We start from the raw sequence: 17,619 nt of genomic DNA, 5'->3' as shown, positions 1-17,619 counted from the left end.
AATGCACGCAAGTTTTCTTCTTCTTTTTTTCTCTTCATAACCAATCCTTCTTTTTCCGTGCACTTGCAGTTTGGATGGGTTAAATGAAAAGGTAGCTAGACAACCTCTCGCGCCAATGAATTTCGTGTACAGTGTATACACACGTCTCTTGTCATTCGCTAGATTGCCGTACGTGTTGAATAAGAAGAAATCAAGTAGTCAAGTCGAGAAAGGAGCTGGAACGAAGAAATGGGAAAGAGAGAGAAAAGAAATGAGAAAGGAAAATGGACGGGGGGGGGGCCCCCGGGGTTTCGCTGGAGGGCTAGCAATTTATATATATAGGTATATATATGTACGTACGTATATATATATATATATATATATAAGACTTGGGCATTCACAGCAACCAACAATAGCCTGCATAATTATCATGGCTCAATCATGCCGCGCCGAGAGAGTTTAGGCGCCTTTTAAAGAGTCGCTACACGTGAGCCACACGAAATCAAGCTCAAGAAAAAGAAAAAAAAAATGGTAAAACTAAATTCCCTTTTTTTTTTCCTTCTTCTTATTCTTTTGTTGTAATCTTTGAAATTGATGAGAATGAGAGAAGGTTACTTCTTTCTTTTTTGCTGTTGTTGCGTGTGGGTAGAACTCACCAGCCAACCCAACAAAAAATAAAATTAAAATTTTTTTTTTGTTTTCTTTCTGTGTGATGGTGGAAGAACTTGTTATCTCGACCTGAAACAGCGTTGATTGGATCTTTGAATCAAGATAACGCTAGGCCACTTGTATTCTTACTTTTCTTTTTTTTTTTTTTTTCTTGTGCGTCCAAGTTGTTCTATCGATAATCGGGTTGAGTTGTTGTAGGCCTTTGTAATATATTGGTTTATCACGCATTTTCGGGCGTGTGTGTAATCATTGTATTAGATCGGCTGCAGTAAAATAATATACCGAAAGTGCTGAGTGAACGGTTAGGATCGTTTCGCTTTACTCGGTTTTTATTTTTATTATTATTTTCGTTCCCATCTTTCTCTCTCTCTCTCACTCTCGAATGGGCGGTGAGCAATGGCACGTGTGGGCGTCTGATTTTTATTTCATTATTTTTTTTTTCTTTGTCACGGGAAAATTGTCGTCGACAAAGAGAGAGAGAGAGAAACATAACGATTCGTAACGGAGAAATCGAAATAAAAACTAAAAAAAAAAAATTGGTTTCCCTTCCTTTTTTTTTTTGTCGCTTTTTTTGCTCCACCTGAGGAGAAATTAAGACCAGAACCACAAAAAGAACAAAAAAAAAAAAAAAGGAAGAATTGAAGAAACGAAAGTTTTTTTTGTTTTTTTTTAGATATTGCAGTAGGGTGTAAAAACTAGGGCGGGGAATCCCTTTACAGAACTAGATGTTATTACCGTTGAATTCCAAATTGTTTGTTTACTCCGAAATAAAGTTGATGGGCTCACAATTTTTTTGCGCTCTGCTTCCAAAATAAAAAACAAAACAAAAAACGTGCCCATCTTCATCTTTTTAAAAGACGGATAAAGCACCTCGTTTTCTCTCTGAATTCTGTTAGGGATCTGTTCCTTGTGTGTTTGCCCAGGTCGTATAATGCCCACCTTTCAAATAGCCCGCGTTAAATCGCCTACGAGTTTTTCACACACACACATACACACACACAGAATTGAAATTTATCGACGTTGGGTTCGTTTGCCATAGCAGCGCACGTACCGAAAAGTGTATAAAAATGATCAATCATAAAAAAAAAGGAAAACGGAGAGAGAAAAACGGCAGGGTTGTTAAACTTTGTCTAAAGCGATTATGACCCGAAAGAGCACACACACACACACACACACTCAAAAAAGACGACTACGAAGACTGAAGGGTCCTTTCTATCTATATTTTTGTCAGATTCAGGCTTCGCTTTCGTGAGTTGTTTCTTGATCGTCTAGCGCTCGCGTTCAGCGCATAAATGTTGAGGGAAAAAAAACCTTTGCGCGTCGTAAAAGCGATATCTAATAATTCGAGGAAAAGCGGGGAGATGGGGGCCATGCAAAAGAGAGATGGACACACACGTTAAAGGCACAGCGGAATAGGTGCTGGACTATATACGGGAGCACCGCTTGGGAGGGGAAAAAAATGTTTTTTAACAGACAATTTCCATCTAAAATAATAACGCGTAGCTCTTAAACGAGAAAAGAACGTCCATTTTTTTTTTTCAAAATGAAAATAAAAAATAAACTCGTGTAAAAGAAAAAGGTATTCCCCCGAAATTTGCTTTTTTTATATGGGGATTCTGTTCTCTCCTCACACACACACACACACACAAAATGACAACAACAACATAACACTTTTTTTTTTTAAGGTCATATGTGTTTAGACGGTACATAGCCGCTGTAATACTAATAAAAAAAACGGAAAGAAATCGAGCATTTCTACAGGGCCGTTGTGGACGGCAAAAGGGCAAATGTGTGTATATACGCTATAGCTGTTATGTTATAGCGTATGGCATACTATATCCAAATATATGGAGGAAGGAAAAGAACGCACGTAGATAAGGAAGGGGCGAAACGGGCAGGCTTATGTGACGACGTGTTTCCATCGTCTATATGTGCCATACGTATGTGCGTTTTTCTTTTTTTTTTTTTTTTTTTTTTTTTGCTTGCTAGAAATAGAGTATATACGGCTGCCTGTTATTGGCCTAAGAGGGCCATCATGCCCCGTTTTTGATGGCTACTTGATTCCTCACCGGTCCCCCCCCCCTTCCCATACCTGATGTTTGGCCATATACACAAGAGGGGGGACGTTCTTTTTTTGGTCCGTTTTTTTTTTGTTCATGTTGTCGTACGTTCGACTCTTTGCTCGTATAACTCGCCAATACTTCCCTCCTACCCACCCAACTCGCAATCTTTTAGTAGTGGTAATAATAAGCTCAAACGACGCTAACAACCAACAACCTTAGTCTCGCAGTTTGTTGGTTGGACTAGCGGCCTCCCCCCCTTTTTTTTTCTTTTTTATTATTTATATAGATTGCTCGCTCATCGTTATTGTTACACGCACGAAAGCGAATCGGAAGTGTTACGATTGCAGTTTTTTGCCGACTAATCTCACGCGCTACGCATTCGTTGTATATAGAAACAAAAAAAAAAGACTGCACAATTGGCTCGCACAGTCGATGCGATTTTTCAAATTTTGAAGACATGATTTGCGATTTTTCACGCATTTTTTTTTTTTTTTTTTTTTTTTTTTTTTTTTTGGACGGGGGAGGAATAGCACATCACAAACTTTGAAATGAAGACGATTGGACTGTGGGGGTTGGGGAGGTACTCCGGAAACGAAAGGAAGCAAAAGAAATGACTTGTAGAATGGTGGCGATCGCAGTTTGACGTAGAAAAGGGAATAGACTAATAATCGTAAGGCTGAAATGAGAATGAGGAGAAGAATAGAAAAAGAGAGGAATGGAGCTTTGACTGCAATTGGTTGTATGGCCTTGCGTCTACTTTTTTTTTTTTTCTTTCTCTCTTTCGGTTTGGGCTGCTGCAGTTGGCTATAAACATGCATTTCCGTGTAACAAATGCGTGGCAGCGCTTGACAGGACGTAATTTTCTTTCCTTGGCTTTCCGTGTAATTCCTCCACCCACCTCCCTACTTAATTTTAAAGAAAATCCCACGGGCTATGTATAGTAAGTAAGAAAACGTAACATTTATCCGCACACCGGCACACACAGACACACAGACACCAAAAAGGCTAACTCTCTCGTTGTGCGCTGTCTGTGTAGATATATATTCATATATATATATATATATATATAGATGGGAAAAGCAAGAAGCTTCTGACTTCTTTTGCGGCTTCCTCCCCCCCCCCTTTGCTTATAACTAATGCGTTTAGTTTTTTTTTTTTTCGGGTTGGTGGTTTGTACGTTCCTTTTTGGGTACCAAGAACCCCCTTCTATCCTCAAGTCTTTCACAAAGAAAATATAGTGATACACGTATAACGGGTTAGGCGCTGTGTGTGTGTGTGTATGCCGTGCATTTATTTCTTAATTAACAACTGTATTATACATCCAAGCTCTATGGAGTTCTTTTTCATTTTTTTCTCCGAAGGGGGGTGGCGTTTCATTCTCCATTTCAAATTTCACACGTCAAATCAAGAAATATAAATTCCTCTTTTCCTTTTTTTTTTTTTTTTTTTTTTTCAAAAATTATGTGTTGGATTTTTTGAAAAAAGAAGAAAGAAAAGGGGGGGAAGGCTTTATAGAAGAAAGGTAGTTGCTTCATTGGATGCCGTTAGTAATTTTTTTTCGTTTGAAGATAAAGTGATGGGCCAATCACGGGGCGTTCATTTTGGTCGATTTATCTACGCAGTTCTGGAAAGAAATGATAATAATTGTTTGAAAAAACGGAAAAGAAGAGTAGGGCGAGGCCTCTCGCACACCTTGAAAGTACAGGTCGATTGTGGTAAAACTCAAATAAATAGGACGTGTTTTTTTTTTTCTTTTTCTTTTCGTTACGCGTAAGATCGATGTGCGGCTGTTGTTTTTTTTTGTCCCGTTGTTTCGTTATCGGCATATTAAACGAGCAAGAAGCAAAGAGAATTGTTGAAAGAGTCCAGCACGCGCGACTCGAGCACGTTACGTACCGCCGCTCCTGAACAAAACAAAAAGGGCCAGACGGGCATCAACCGGGACAGCTGTTTCGCTCCGCCAACAAGTCCATGGAGATGGAAACAAAAATTTTTTTTTTAAAGAAAATTCTTTCCTTCGCCATGTGAGGCAAATATTTTGGGGAGGTTTTTTCTTCTTCTTCTTTCATTTTCCCCTGGTTTTTTTTTTCAGAGGGGGGAGAGAACGAATAGAAGTGAGGGAAGGTAAAAGAAAAAAAAAAAGGACGATGATAATGGGAAAAGTCGTAAATCTGTCGGTTGCGGTTCCGATCCGATCGGGAGACCCTGGAGCCAATCAGATCTCTCGGAATCTTCTTCTTTTTTTTGTGCCTCCTTTTCATTTTCTATTCGTAAAAAGAAAAAAAAAAAAGAAGGAAGAAGAAAAGAAGAGGCGGAGGGGTTAGACTCGTGAGCCACCTTGCCCGTAAAAAAAAAAAATTCTTGAGTAATAAATCACGCCGAGGTTTTTCTTCTTCCTCCTTTTTTCTTTTCTCGAAAAAAAAAAAAATCCCGAAAGAGAGAAAAAGAAGAACGGCTGGAACAACTCCCTCGGCGGTCATGGAGTTGTAGGAGAGAGAGAGAGAGAGCACACACGTACAGAACAGACACACACACACACACACATGGTTTACGTAGCGAACGGCCCACCCTTGCAAGAGGGTTGGCGAGGAGGGGAGGGCGGAGGATGGATAATATATTATTATATAAGATAGTATATAGTGTACATGTATCTCTATATACCTTTGGCGCAGCATTTTATATAAACTAGCGGGGGCCAATGTTCGCCTCATGTTTATGTGACGTGAAGAATCGGGAGATTGTGAAGCAGGAGGCGGACGAACAGAATAACAGACCCTTTTTTATTTTTATTTTTTTTAAAAGAAGAAGAACGAAAAGAAAACATCTCGCAGGCACATCTTCTATACTCGTTTCACTCCCCTTTTCTGGCGCGTTCGTTCGTTCGTTTTTCTTTTTTAAGCATCGCCGTAAGAAATGAAAAGAAAAAAAAAAAACAGGTCATCATCTTTCATCATTCGAATTGTTAAACATTCTAGCCATGATGATGATGATGATCATTTTCGGCAGTTCCGTAACACACGCACACTCAAAAAAAAAAAAAAAAAAAAAAAAGCTGAAGCTTAGGGTACTAGACTTTCTAGCACCGTCGTAACGCGTAACAGTATCCATAAGAGAGCCCATAAGCCAATAACATAAAGTCAGTCGAGAAAAAAAAAAAAACAAGGGGGAAAAAATGGCGGGCGGAAGCAACTTCCTGCCAACTCGTCGCTTTTAAACATGGACTATTCTTCTTTTTTTTTTTTTTTTATGTTTTCTTTATCGTTTGGAATGTGTTACTATGTAGAACAATAGCCATTCTTTTTTCCCATTCGAAACAAATGAATGCGCAAGTAAATTTTTGCGCGTAATTTTTGAAAACATTTTTTTGCTTTCAACGAAGCGCCAGTACGTCCCGTCGGAAGACGTAGTGCCTTCGTTTTTTTTTTTTTTTTTTTTTTGTCGTATTGTTCCGACCGTTGTAAACGGATGCAGGAGACAAGGAAGAAAACGTAGATTGCGTATATAAGAGGCTTGAAATTCGGAGAGCGTCCTCATCGGGAGTAAGTTACACGCTATAAGCAAATGACACAGTTGTGCCTCTACAGTCAAGTGTGTACCTATATATCGTATTTGGTATGGCAGGAGCGAGCGTCAAGTGTTATTGCCTTGAAGAGGGAAGAAAGAAACGTGGAAAAAAAATATATAAGAGAGATAGAAAGAAAAAAAAAAACAGCACGAAGAAAACAGACGAAGAAATATTCTTTCACACTTTGGTGCTGTTACCTCAGCTGGCATGGCCGTTCGTCCTTCGTCTTGTCCTCCCCTCCTTTCCTTTTTCCCTATTTTAATATGGCGGCTGCTCAGCTCCGGAGCTCAAGGAGCTTCGGGGCACCCAACCGCATTCAAGATTGCTTTTTTTTTTCTTCTTCTTTGAACGTATTCGTCTTTTTTTCTCTCTCTCTCTCTCTCTCTCTCTCTTTCTGTTTCCATTCGCTTTCGACGTCCTTCCCTCCTCGCGGGGACCGCCCGCCCGCCAGTTTCATCTGCTTTATGTGACAGGGCCGGCTACGTATAGTCTAGTCTACACACACACACACACACACACACAGAGAGATAGAAAAAAAAGAAGACTTTTCTGAAAATGGAAGAGAAGGAGGAGCTTAAAAGAAATGTTTGTCTGTGCATTTTTTGGCTCGTCGTACACACACACACGCTTACTCCCGCAAAAGGCAAGGGGAAAAGAGCAAAAAAAAAAAAAAAATAATAATATCGGGATTCACCCTCCTCTTTCCTCCCCCCCCCCCTCAATCAACTAAAGAGAATTATGGCGATCAATATGATTTCGCCCCTCTCGTTGGCCAACGACGACTACTCCTCCAAAAAATAACATTGGCCATCCCCTCTTGTATTTTTTTTTCTTCTTCTTTGAATTGTATATGTAATATCCATCTAGCGGGCCGTCCTCTTCAAAGTCCAGGGGTTGAAAAAAAAAAAAGAGAGAAAATAAAAAAAAAAAAGTCCAGCCAAGAATGTGGAAAGAAAAAAAAAAGCCTCAAATTGCGTTAGATATTATTGCATCATTTGCGCTCGATATAACTGTTTGGCATCTAAAGTTCAATTCTTTTGATTTCTGTTTTTAACGTGAGAGGAGATTTTTTTTTTTTTTTTCTTGCGGCTGTTTTGTCTCGTTTCGAACGGCGCAAACTCGGCCAGTCATCGATCGTGTTCCCCTTTTTTCTCTCTCTTTTCTTTTCTTTTTCGCTGTTGTTACTGGATGGTTTCCGTCTTGTTTGAAACGACGTTCCAGCAACCCCGGAGAGAGATGAGCGGAGCCAGATGGATCCAATGTGTGTGGCGCGCACACAAAATCGTGAAAATCTGGGCGCGAGCGGACTCGTGCATCTGCTGGGTTTTTTTTTTTTAAAGCTCCTCATGTCCGCCCTTTTCTTTCTTTTCTTGATGGCCTTCATCATTAAAATACCCTTATATTGCCCGCACCAAGACGAACACGAATAGAGAACAAAATCGAGAGTTGCATTTTTTTTTTTTTCGTGAGTCCTGTTTTTTACTCGGTAGAACAACGGAGGCGACAGAAACGTGTGGCGTGTGGACAGGCCGTCGTCCCGAAATGTTTGCGTGACCCGTACGTATTTTGCCCTCGTCTATCTTCTACGTACACGTAACGAGCAACTGCTATTGTATTTTTTTTTTTTTTTTTTGTGCTTTCCTTTTTTTAACTCTGTAATAGAACCATAGTGTCTTTTCATTGGCAAACCAACTCACTCCGGCGTACATTTCTCATTGGTCGTTTGCTTGTCTTTCTCTCTATTTTCGGGAGGGTTCGCTTGTTTGTTTTCCTTTCGTCTATGGCACAATCGAATCACCCGAAAACGACGTCTACAATATCCTTAACTTTGTTATTTCAAACGAGAAAGAAAGAAAAAAAGAGGGAATATAAAAGCAGAAAATGCCGTTCTTTTTTTTTTTCTTTCTCTCTGTGTTTTCTGTATTCTATCCTACGAGGCATTAAATGGCCGAGCAATATAGTGCAGAGAAGAAAAAAAAAACCAATTGGGGAGGCAGGCAATGAGGACTCTTTAACAGCAACAACAAATAACATGCAGACACATAAGAAAAAGAGGCGAATAAAAGAAAAAGGGCCATACCAGTTTTGATGACTGTGCGCCGTTGTTTTGCGTGTGCCTATACTTCTGCGCCGCCCGTTTGAACTCTGGTGGCGCTATCGCCTTTTTATCCCGGCCATTTTTCATAATTGTTGTTTGCGCAGTACAGCTGCCACTTTTGGTTGATTCACTTTCACGTCACTTGGTGCACGATTGTAATCCGATTTTTTTTTTTTTTTTTTTTTTTGTTTTTTTTTTTTTTTGCTCATGTCGACGTTGATTTTCACTTGTTCACTCGATGACATCGAAAACGATTCTGTTTGGAAAAAAAATCGAGAGCACAACCCCTTCGATTTTTTTTTTTTGTTTTTTACGATATTTTGGAAGCCTTAAATAAAAATCACAATAAAAATAGGAGCTAAAAAATGTCGCTGTTGTGACATCACGGCCAACCCTTCCGTATCAACAAACGGGTTACGCATATCGGAACGTGCAATGTTCCACGATTTGATTTTTTTTTTCCCTCCATCTCTCTCTCTCTGTCGGTTTGGAAAAGTTCGGTTATTTTTATTTTATTTTTTTTTTCTTTCTTTCTCGGACATCCTCTCGTAATATATGGATTTACTTAAAGATAACCCTTTAAGGTGGTATTTCATTCGTCTTCTTCTCGAGGCTAAAAAAGAAGGCCTTCAATAACTGACGCGAAGGAACAACATGTAACATTCGGATGGTTTTTCGTAGACGGATGAGGCAAGAAAAAAAAAGGGACGGAAAGAGTGGAACTTTTAGGGCGTGGGACGAAGGGTTATAAAAGATGGACAACCGAAAAAAAAAAAACTGGGCCATGAGAAGACGGACAGCTCGGTGCAATATAGTTTTTTTTTCTTTTTTGTTTTGGTCCGGGGAGGGGTTATATAGTGTATCATATAAAATGCGGAGGCTGCTGCGCTGCATAAGATGGCGACACTAAGAGCCCAAGATGGAAAAGAGGATGAAAAGAGGCTTTTTTTTATTTTATTTTATTTTATAACAGCGGCGCACAAAGGTTGTAAAATCCAATTGCAAAGGGTTACTTGAAAAAAAAAAAAGAAAAAAAAAAGAAGGATGAGCCAAGGGTGCCGTACTTTTTCATTCTTGTACTCTTATAATGTTTTATAAGAAGAAAAAAAAAAGGGGGGGGGGAGAGTTTTGTATAACTTTTTTCGGGGTCCTTTTAAATTTTTTTATTTCGGCTTTTCGACCGCCTTGACCCTTTTTTTTTTTTTTTTTTTTTTTTTGGCCTACAGTCTCTTTCGTTTGGATATTTTCTTATCTATAAAAAGGGGTGAGCTTTTCTAGAATTGTCGGGGCGGGTGTCGGGTCATCCAGAGAGTCCCTTTTCTTTCTTTACCTCCTAAAAAAAAAACCATGTTGAAAAGATGTCTCCTACGCAACTGTGAGGGACGGGGTGGCTTATTGGAAACTCTTTGAGGCTATCAGCAACCCTTTGGCCTTCGAGTTCATCGGCCTAGGCCCCCCACCCCCCAAATACGTATATTGGGTTAGAGGGGGTTGCATCATAAACTCATAAAAAATGGTTTTCTTGCTATTCTGAAGATAGAAAATAACCCAAGTTCCGAAGGTTGTAAAAAGGGTTGAAACTAACTTTTCTTTCGTTTTTACGTCCTCTGCTATAGATAGATGTTGAAACTCTTTTTCGGACCTCCTCCCCATCCACCTTCTTCAATTTTCATTTGATTTTGCTCGTACTCGTAGTTCACCTCTCTCTCTGCACTTGGGCAATCTCGTCCACCAAAAACAGTTGGTTCCAGTGTCTGATATCGGCCAGTATTCAAAAACTTTTCGGCTCGTTTTCAAAATGTTTGAACAAACAATTCTTTAGATAGCGGAATGAAAAAAAAACGAACATTTTTTTTTTTCGAGTAGTGCGTGTGTTGTTTGTTCGCTTGTTTTACACGTCATTTCCAGTGTTGTTTTCATTTGTTTCGCTTTGTTTTTGTTTTTTTACTATCATTGTTATTCGAGTGGGTAAAAGAACGAAATCGCTGTGTGTTTCTCCCCGAAAGTGTCGCCGCTCGATTCGCCCATTTTCGATAGCCCTAAACGGTGGGGCCCGTTTCACCGAAGAAGTGGCAATCGTTGAGGGGCAATCGCCGTTCTCTGATATAGGCCTATATCTTTCAGCTATTTGCATTGCATTTGGTGTGGCGTTGCCGTTTCCGCTGCAATTCAAACGCCAACGAGGAACAAAAAAAAAAAAAAAAAAAGGGTAAAAAAAAAAAAAAGCAAAAACAATTCCGTCTAATCAAAATTGGCCGTTAAAAAGGGATAAAGATAAGGTCAAATAGCCTAGTAGCAATCAAAGTTGAGTGTTCATCGCCGTTCAGAAGAGGAGCGCGCTCATTACGCGCACATTTCGGTTTTCTTCGTCTCTTTTTTCTCGTCCACTAAAATTCCCCAAACTTTTTCATCATCTTAACATTTTTTTTTTTTTTTTCGCTTTATCCTTTTGTTGCGTATATAAATAGGTAAATATATATTCAATTGCGGGATGTATAAAAAAGGAAAATGTTTGGAGAACAAAAGAGGGCGAATAAAAAAGATTTTCTTCTTCTTCTTCTTCACAATAGACATAATCATCGTCGCAAAGTATTCATTTAAAATTCCCACCGGCGAAAGAGAGAGAAAAAAAAAAATGTGTTTTTTTTTTTTTTTTTTTTCTTTCGTTTTTGTTCTCAAAGGAAAGAAAAGACGGGAAACCGATGCCGACGCCGCAACTATAAAAGAATGGCACTTATTTCCAAAACTCTCTCGCACTCCTTTTTTTTTTTTGTCTTTTCGAATTCCCGACGACAATGACGACAGCGATCATCTTCTTTTAATATTATTACATCTATCTGATGTTATTTTTTGTTTTTGTTTCGTTTTTACTCTCTCCGTGTGTACGCGTGTGTGTGTGTGTGCGTTATAGTTTGTTGTAGGTATTATACCTTATTACCTTCAAAACTATTATCGTTCCGCCGTATTGTCTGTGGGTTTCTTGCGATCGACCTTTTTGTTTTGTATTTTTTTTTTTACGATGAGTTCTCTTCGCCAATCGGCCATTTTTATCAAGTAAAAAAAAAAAAAAAAAACTAATAACTATCGTAAATAATTTAGTTTTTTTTTTTTTTTTTTTTTTTTCTTGTTTCTTTCTTGGCCGTTCGATATAACCGTCCAGCAGACCGCATGGCACAGTCTCCGACGGCCGTCTGGTGTGTGTACATGTAGTTTATATAGTTCAATAAATCTATCTATAGAGAGATAAAGCCCGATGATGTGTATTATACGCGGTTGTTTGAGGGGGCACTGCTATTTCGATTGACTTTATTAAGCGCCCGTCTGTTTCTACAAAAGTAGATTGAACTTGTTCGCTACGACTACGGTACAGCCGTCATTTGAACAGAACGAAGTCGGCGTCTGTATAGCGGTGTGTAACGAGGCTCTTGCGGTAATTTCAGCACATGCTTTTACACACAAGTCGGAGGCTGTTTCGTTCGACTGTGCCAGGCACCATTTTTACGTATTAAATGGTCGTCTTTCTCTTGTTTCGTTCTTTGCAACGTACCACGTATTGCTCGCGTACTCTGTGTGCGTGTTACTTGAGGGAATGGCCGACGGATTTTTTCTTCATTTTTTCTTTTTTTTTTAACGCACGAAACGAAAAAAAAAAAAGAAAAAAAAAACTCCGCTGTCCTCCCCCGCTGGTTGGCAAGAAACCGCGAAGAAGTCGTCATCATTATTATGCTACTATATACAATGTTCATGGAATATTTTTGTTTCTTTTTTTAAGAGAAATAATAACTTTTTTCTTTTCTTTTTTTTTTTTTTTTTTCTTCGGTTTATATAATAATGAGCTTCGGTCCTGCTTCATCGATGAGCTTCAATGCGTTCGACAAAGAATAAAGGGTCTGCACAACAGACACGCGGGACTCTCAACCCGTCGGGGTTCTTTCGTTTTTCTTTTTTTTTTTTTTATTCAGGCAGAAGAATTTTTTTTTTTTTTTTTTTTTTTTTTTTTTTTCGTGATCTATTCACAGTAACAAGGCGCTTAACTTTTTTTTTTTTTTTTTTCTCCGTGTTGTTGAAAGCCAAAAAGGCGGGACGTCGCCGCGTTCCCATTTCTCGGCAGTCCATCATTTTCTTTTCTGGTTTTGTTTGGGGGTTGTTGCGTGCAAAGGCTCAACCCCCTTTTCAGATTCTTCCTTTTTCTCGTCTGTGTGTGTGTGTGTGTGTGTTTGTGAGTTGTTTAATGGATCCCAAAGTATAGAGCGTTGAGTTATTCATGTGCGCAAACATGCACATGACCAACCAACCAACAACAAGAGGAAAAGTCTTTTTTTTTTTTTTTTTCTTCGAGTCTTTCAAGCTCGACCGACATTGGTCCCGCATATATTTAAAAGAGCCTAGTCGGCGTCCAAAATTTGATTTTTTTTTTTTTCTTTTGCTCTTTTTAGTAAGAAAGAAACCCTTTTGCGTTTTTGCTCGTTACCCCCTCTTTATTTTCGTGTGTCTGTGCGCGCGTAACTATAGAGAGCTTTACACGCGCACGTAGCGTAAAAGCTGTAATATGGCGAGGGCCACGCCCACTTTTTTTTTTTTTTTTTTTTTGCCTCTAATTATAGATGGAAAGAACACTGCGCAAGGTGCATTTTATATTCTCCAATCGTCTTCCCCCCCCCCCTTTTTTTGGCCAGAAGAAAGTCTTTTCAAAAAAGAGTGTGTTTCCCCCACTGATTCGGCGTAGAAAATAACTTACACGGGCAACTTTGATAAGATGTACAGTTATGGCTTTAATGACTAGCATGAATAGACCTAAATGTTCAAGTATTATAGGGCCCGTATAGAAATGACGATGTAAGTCAAGTTGCGTCGAAAAAAGAAAAACTGCAGCATCTGCTGGCATAACAACGAGAAACATGTATTAGGGCCATTGCATGTCGTCTCTTAATGGAACGTCTACAACTGCAGCCGTGCAATATACTACATCTAAAAAGGGCGACTCTCGATTGCCAACGTCTTTTAGGCTTTTTCACATGACGGCACGAAGGCAATAGTCGCCTCAGCATCTTCTTGTTTTTGTTTTTTTTTTTCTTCAAAAGACTTTTCTTTCTTTCGAAAAAACAAAACAAAACAAAAACAAAAATCGGCTGCCTCTCTCGTCTGTGCGGGAAACATATCAATAAATCAAGGAGAGAGCGCTGGAAATGTAACAAAAACAAAAGAGATATAGTAGTAGCAGTAGAAGTAGCAATTCCAAATAGTATATTAGAGTACAGTCTCACTGCTGGCTTCTTCCTTTTTTTTTTTTTTTTTTTTTTCTCTTCTTTCTTTCTTGCGTTAGACCGAGAGATATACGAGGCGCGGCTATCAAATTAGTTTGCTACTGCAGCCTGCCTTATATATATATATATATATTTATTTATTTATTTATTTATTTATTTATATATATATATATATATATATATAAGGGGGGAGGAGGAGGATGAAAAAAAAAAAGTTATATGGAAAAAGATCGTCTTTCTGGTGCTGTCAGCAGCCTCTGTCGTGCCGTTATTTCTAACGTTAATTCACATCATTGAATGTATATAGGCCTATAGAGTTTTTTTTTTCGCTTCTCTATGTCATATATATATATATACATTTCATGTGAGACCGGTTCCAACTGATCCGTATATTGCTGCTGCCGTTCTTGGCTCATGACGTTTTTCTTCTCTCTTCGTATGCAAAGTTTGTTTCAATATGTATTGGACGTAGAGCCGGGGGTAAATGGAGACGACGGATCCTGATTACGTTACAGGGCAGCCCCGCGCATGTTGTGCATAAACGGTGTGCGTATCGATATGCGTGTGTGCATAGTAGGCCCATGGGCTGACGCGAGTAAAAACATTCAACGAGATTTGTGGGTCTTCGTAATTTGTTGCATATTGAATTTTTTTTGTTCAGCATTTGAGTTTGCGCCGAGCTTGCGTTGTAGCCGACTTCCTCGGTAGGCCTACACAGTAAATGGCCCGTGTGTAGGCCTAATAGAGGCGTGTATTTATATTTATCTACCGTTGGGGAAAGGGGGGTAAAGGTATATTTTGAAAAAAAAATTAAAATAAAAAAAAAAAAAAAAAAAAATATGTCAGGGAAACGAACGTGTTTCAACATCTCCCAAATTGAAAGAAACGCTTGTGCAATAATATATCAGCCTAATACTCCCTTCCGACAAACGTTGTGGAAATTTTTGAAAGTTTTCCGTCGCCCGGCTTTAAACCCGACGGCATCCGGCGACGAGAATAGCAACGGAAACTTGCGTACGTCTTCACTAAATAAGTTTGTCTTTAACTCCAGAACTATTTCATTTGAAGCTGAATGTCGATAGATTTCTTTTAAAAAAATTTCTCTTGATTTTGGTGTTAGTTAAATACTCGTTTCGGATTGGACGGTTTATTTTGAAACTAACTAAAAACGAAATTGAATGGTTTTTCTTTCAAACGTGAGACAAGATGAAAAATCCTTCTCCCCCCCCCCCCAAAAAAAAAAAATCGAGTAAATTTAATGCTGTTGCCGTGGCAATAGAAGCCGCTTTTCTTTCTTTTTTTTTTTTTCGTTGCTGACACTTTTTATTCTTTTCCTTATGTTCATTAAATGACAAAATGAACGGACTCGATGCACCCGTCTCGGTTCGTCTCTCTTTGCGCGTTAAAAGAAAAAAAAAGAAAAAAGATATTGGCGTTCAAGGTGAAATGTGTCGACGTCGATAGATGACTTCAATACACTGCGTATAGCCTCTATGGTGTAAAAGAGCTAAAAGAAGAAGAAGAAGAAGTTGAAGAAGGCAATGTGTGTGTGTTATATCATTCAAAAGAGTTAGTTAGGGATAGGTCTTATAGGCTATATGGACGAGCTCGAACCGCCTAAAAGTGGCCGTTGAACTGCATCAATCCAAATGTTACTACCTTGAAAATAGCGCTATTCAAAGTGAGTCAATATTGAAGTGAGGCCATTGGGCGCCTCCCTCTCCTCCCTTTTTTTTTTTTTTTCTTTCTTCCATGGGCTGTGCTCGCCGTGTAACACATCGACGAGAAGGGGGGGAAACAAAAAAAAAAAATGAAGCGGTGCGCGGCGTGCAATTTTCATAAATTTCCCGACTCGTAAATTATACGACGAAGGTTTGTGTATCTATAGTAAGTTGTGCGTGTTTTGCAGTGCGCAAGGGCAGCCCAAAAAACTACGGCAGTTTTTTTTTTTTTTTTTTTTTTTTTTTGAAATGCCGTGCGAGCTTTCCCATTCCCGATTGTATATTTAACATGTCACGCAACTATTGTGTTGGAAAGCGGGAGAGAAAACTTTTTTTTTTTTTTTTTTTCTTTTCAAAACGTGAGTTTCCCGTACGTATAGAAAGACGATACATAATACGCAACTCAAACAACAGTAACAACAAAGTTGTTGCACATACATCACGGATTTAGAAGCAAAAACTCGGAAAAAAAAAAAAATAAATAAATAAGAAAATGGTGATAGGACAAAAACTTTTTTCTGCCGTGTAATCAACTATCCTACATACGCAAGGTGGGGGGTATATATAGAAATAAAAAAGGAGAGAAAAAAAAAAAAAAAAAATAAGGATGGCGTTTATCTTTTTGCCTTCTCCTAATTGAGAATGTGGTGTGTGTGTGTGTGTGTGTGATTGGCGGTATTGTAATGTAACCATTTCTTCTGTATACGTCGTCATTTTTTGGTTGGGAATAGAAATTGAAGAAAGAGAAAATTGCGGACATGTAGAACCGAGAAATAAAACGTTGCGACGGTTTTGAATGGTATGCAGATGAGCTGTTTATAGGCCTACAAGTAAATAGCTGTAATAATTGCGTTAGGTGAATTTTTTCAGCGAAAAAAAAAAAGGGACTTGAAAATAAAACGAGAATTGCCGAGTGTAGTCATTGGCGGAACATGTGGTTTGCATGTTATTGCGCAATGTTTGGAAGAAAACCTTCGCTGATGGGTTCGTTTCTTTTTTCTTTTTTTTTTTTTGTTGCTCATTTTTTTCGTTTCCACCGCCATTTCTACCCGAGAAGAAAAAAAAAAAAAAAACTCGTATAATATTAAGAGTGTACGGTAGTCATCGCCAAAACACCGAAAATAGCCATTTATTTTTAGTTTTTACTTTTACTTTTATACTTATCTTCATGGCGATGACTACTGCTAGTGCCACCATAACTATAATACTATACACTAGAGCAATACACCCAGTTTTGACGTAACGCTCACCAATTTTCATCCCTCACATTTTTTTCAGGCTTTCTAAGGTCCCCCCTTTTTTTTTTCTCTCTCTCTCTCTCTCTACCATCTGGAGAAGAGAAACAATTGAATAACGTCGGCCTGTCTTGTATATATGTATATATATATATTTCTCTCTCCGCCAGACACGCATAGCTCAATAGATATATGTTACTTGGGGGCCTTTTGGGACTTTTTCTACTGTAAATGTATTCTTTTTGACTGTGTATGTGTGTCTCTCTTTCTAAATCCCACCCACCCCACAGGCCGACGAGAGCAATTTCCACGAGCAAAGAGCAAAAAGAAAAAAAGGGTCTCTCTGATAGGCTGCCAAGAAAAGAAGTCTGGGGTTGGGAGGGAGAGGGTGTAGGGGCACACTACCCCCAGCCATCCAGCAAAAGAAAAAAAAAAGAAAAAGAATTACGACATGAAAGGTCTTCCCGACTTTTTGGCTCCGGCTGGTAAAATGTTACGTATACCGCAGGGGATTGTACGTGTGTGTGTGTATCTGAAAGTTCAAAGGAAAAAAAAAAGGGGAGAGAAAAGCAGAAGAAGAAGAACGAAACTTCTTTTTTTTTTTTTTTTTTTTTTTTTTTTGAAATAACCCCACCGAAGACTTAGCATCCTACATTTTCTTTTTTTTTTTCCCAAGTCTCCCCTTCAAACAGGAAGCCCCTGTTTTCTTGTCTATAATTGCACGCTTGAGGAGAAACCGAAGGAATACATTTATCTAATACCATATATCGTAGATATTGTACGTACGCATTTAGTCTATACACGTACATGTTTTTCTTTTTCTTTTTCTTTTTTTTTTTTTGGCCCCCTCCAGTCAATTTTTGTAATCATCTTTTAGCTAGAAAAGAAACCAAAGTCTGGCCTCGTTTAGCTCGTATCGGAAGAGGAATCCCCTTTTTTGGGTTTGTGAAGAAAAAATAAAAAAATAAAAAATAATAAAAGGGTGTTTTCTTATTATGATGATGAGGTGGAGTTATAAGAGAACT

General features: G+C 38.7%; 1 protein-coding gene across 3 annotated transcripts in view; it reads left to right on the top strand.

The window, feature by feature from the left end:
- The window catches only part of LOC130696774 (homeobox protein abdominal-A homolog), a 33,654-nt gene that overhangs the window by 14,897 nt on the left and 1,138 nt on the right, over positions 1–17,619 (top strand). The window lies entirely within an intron of this gene.

This window comes from Daphnia carinata, chromosome 5, assembly GCF_022539665.2.
Source record: "Daphnia carinata strain CSIRO-1 chromosome 5, CSIRO_AGI_Dcar_HiC_V3, whole genome shotgun sequence".
Lineage (NCBI taxonomy): Eukaryota > Metazoa > Arthropoda > Branchiopoda > Diplostraca > Daphniidae > Daphnia > Daphnia carinata.
Note: the sequence above shows the minus strand (reverse complement) of the source record. Positions and strands in the feature narration are given on the sequence as shown.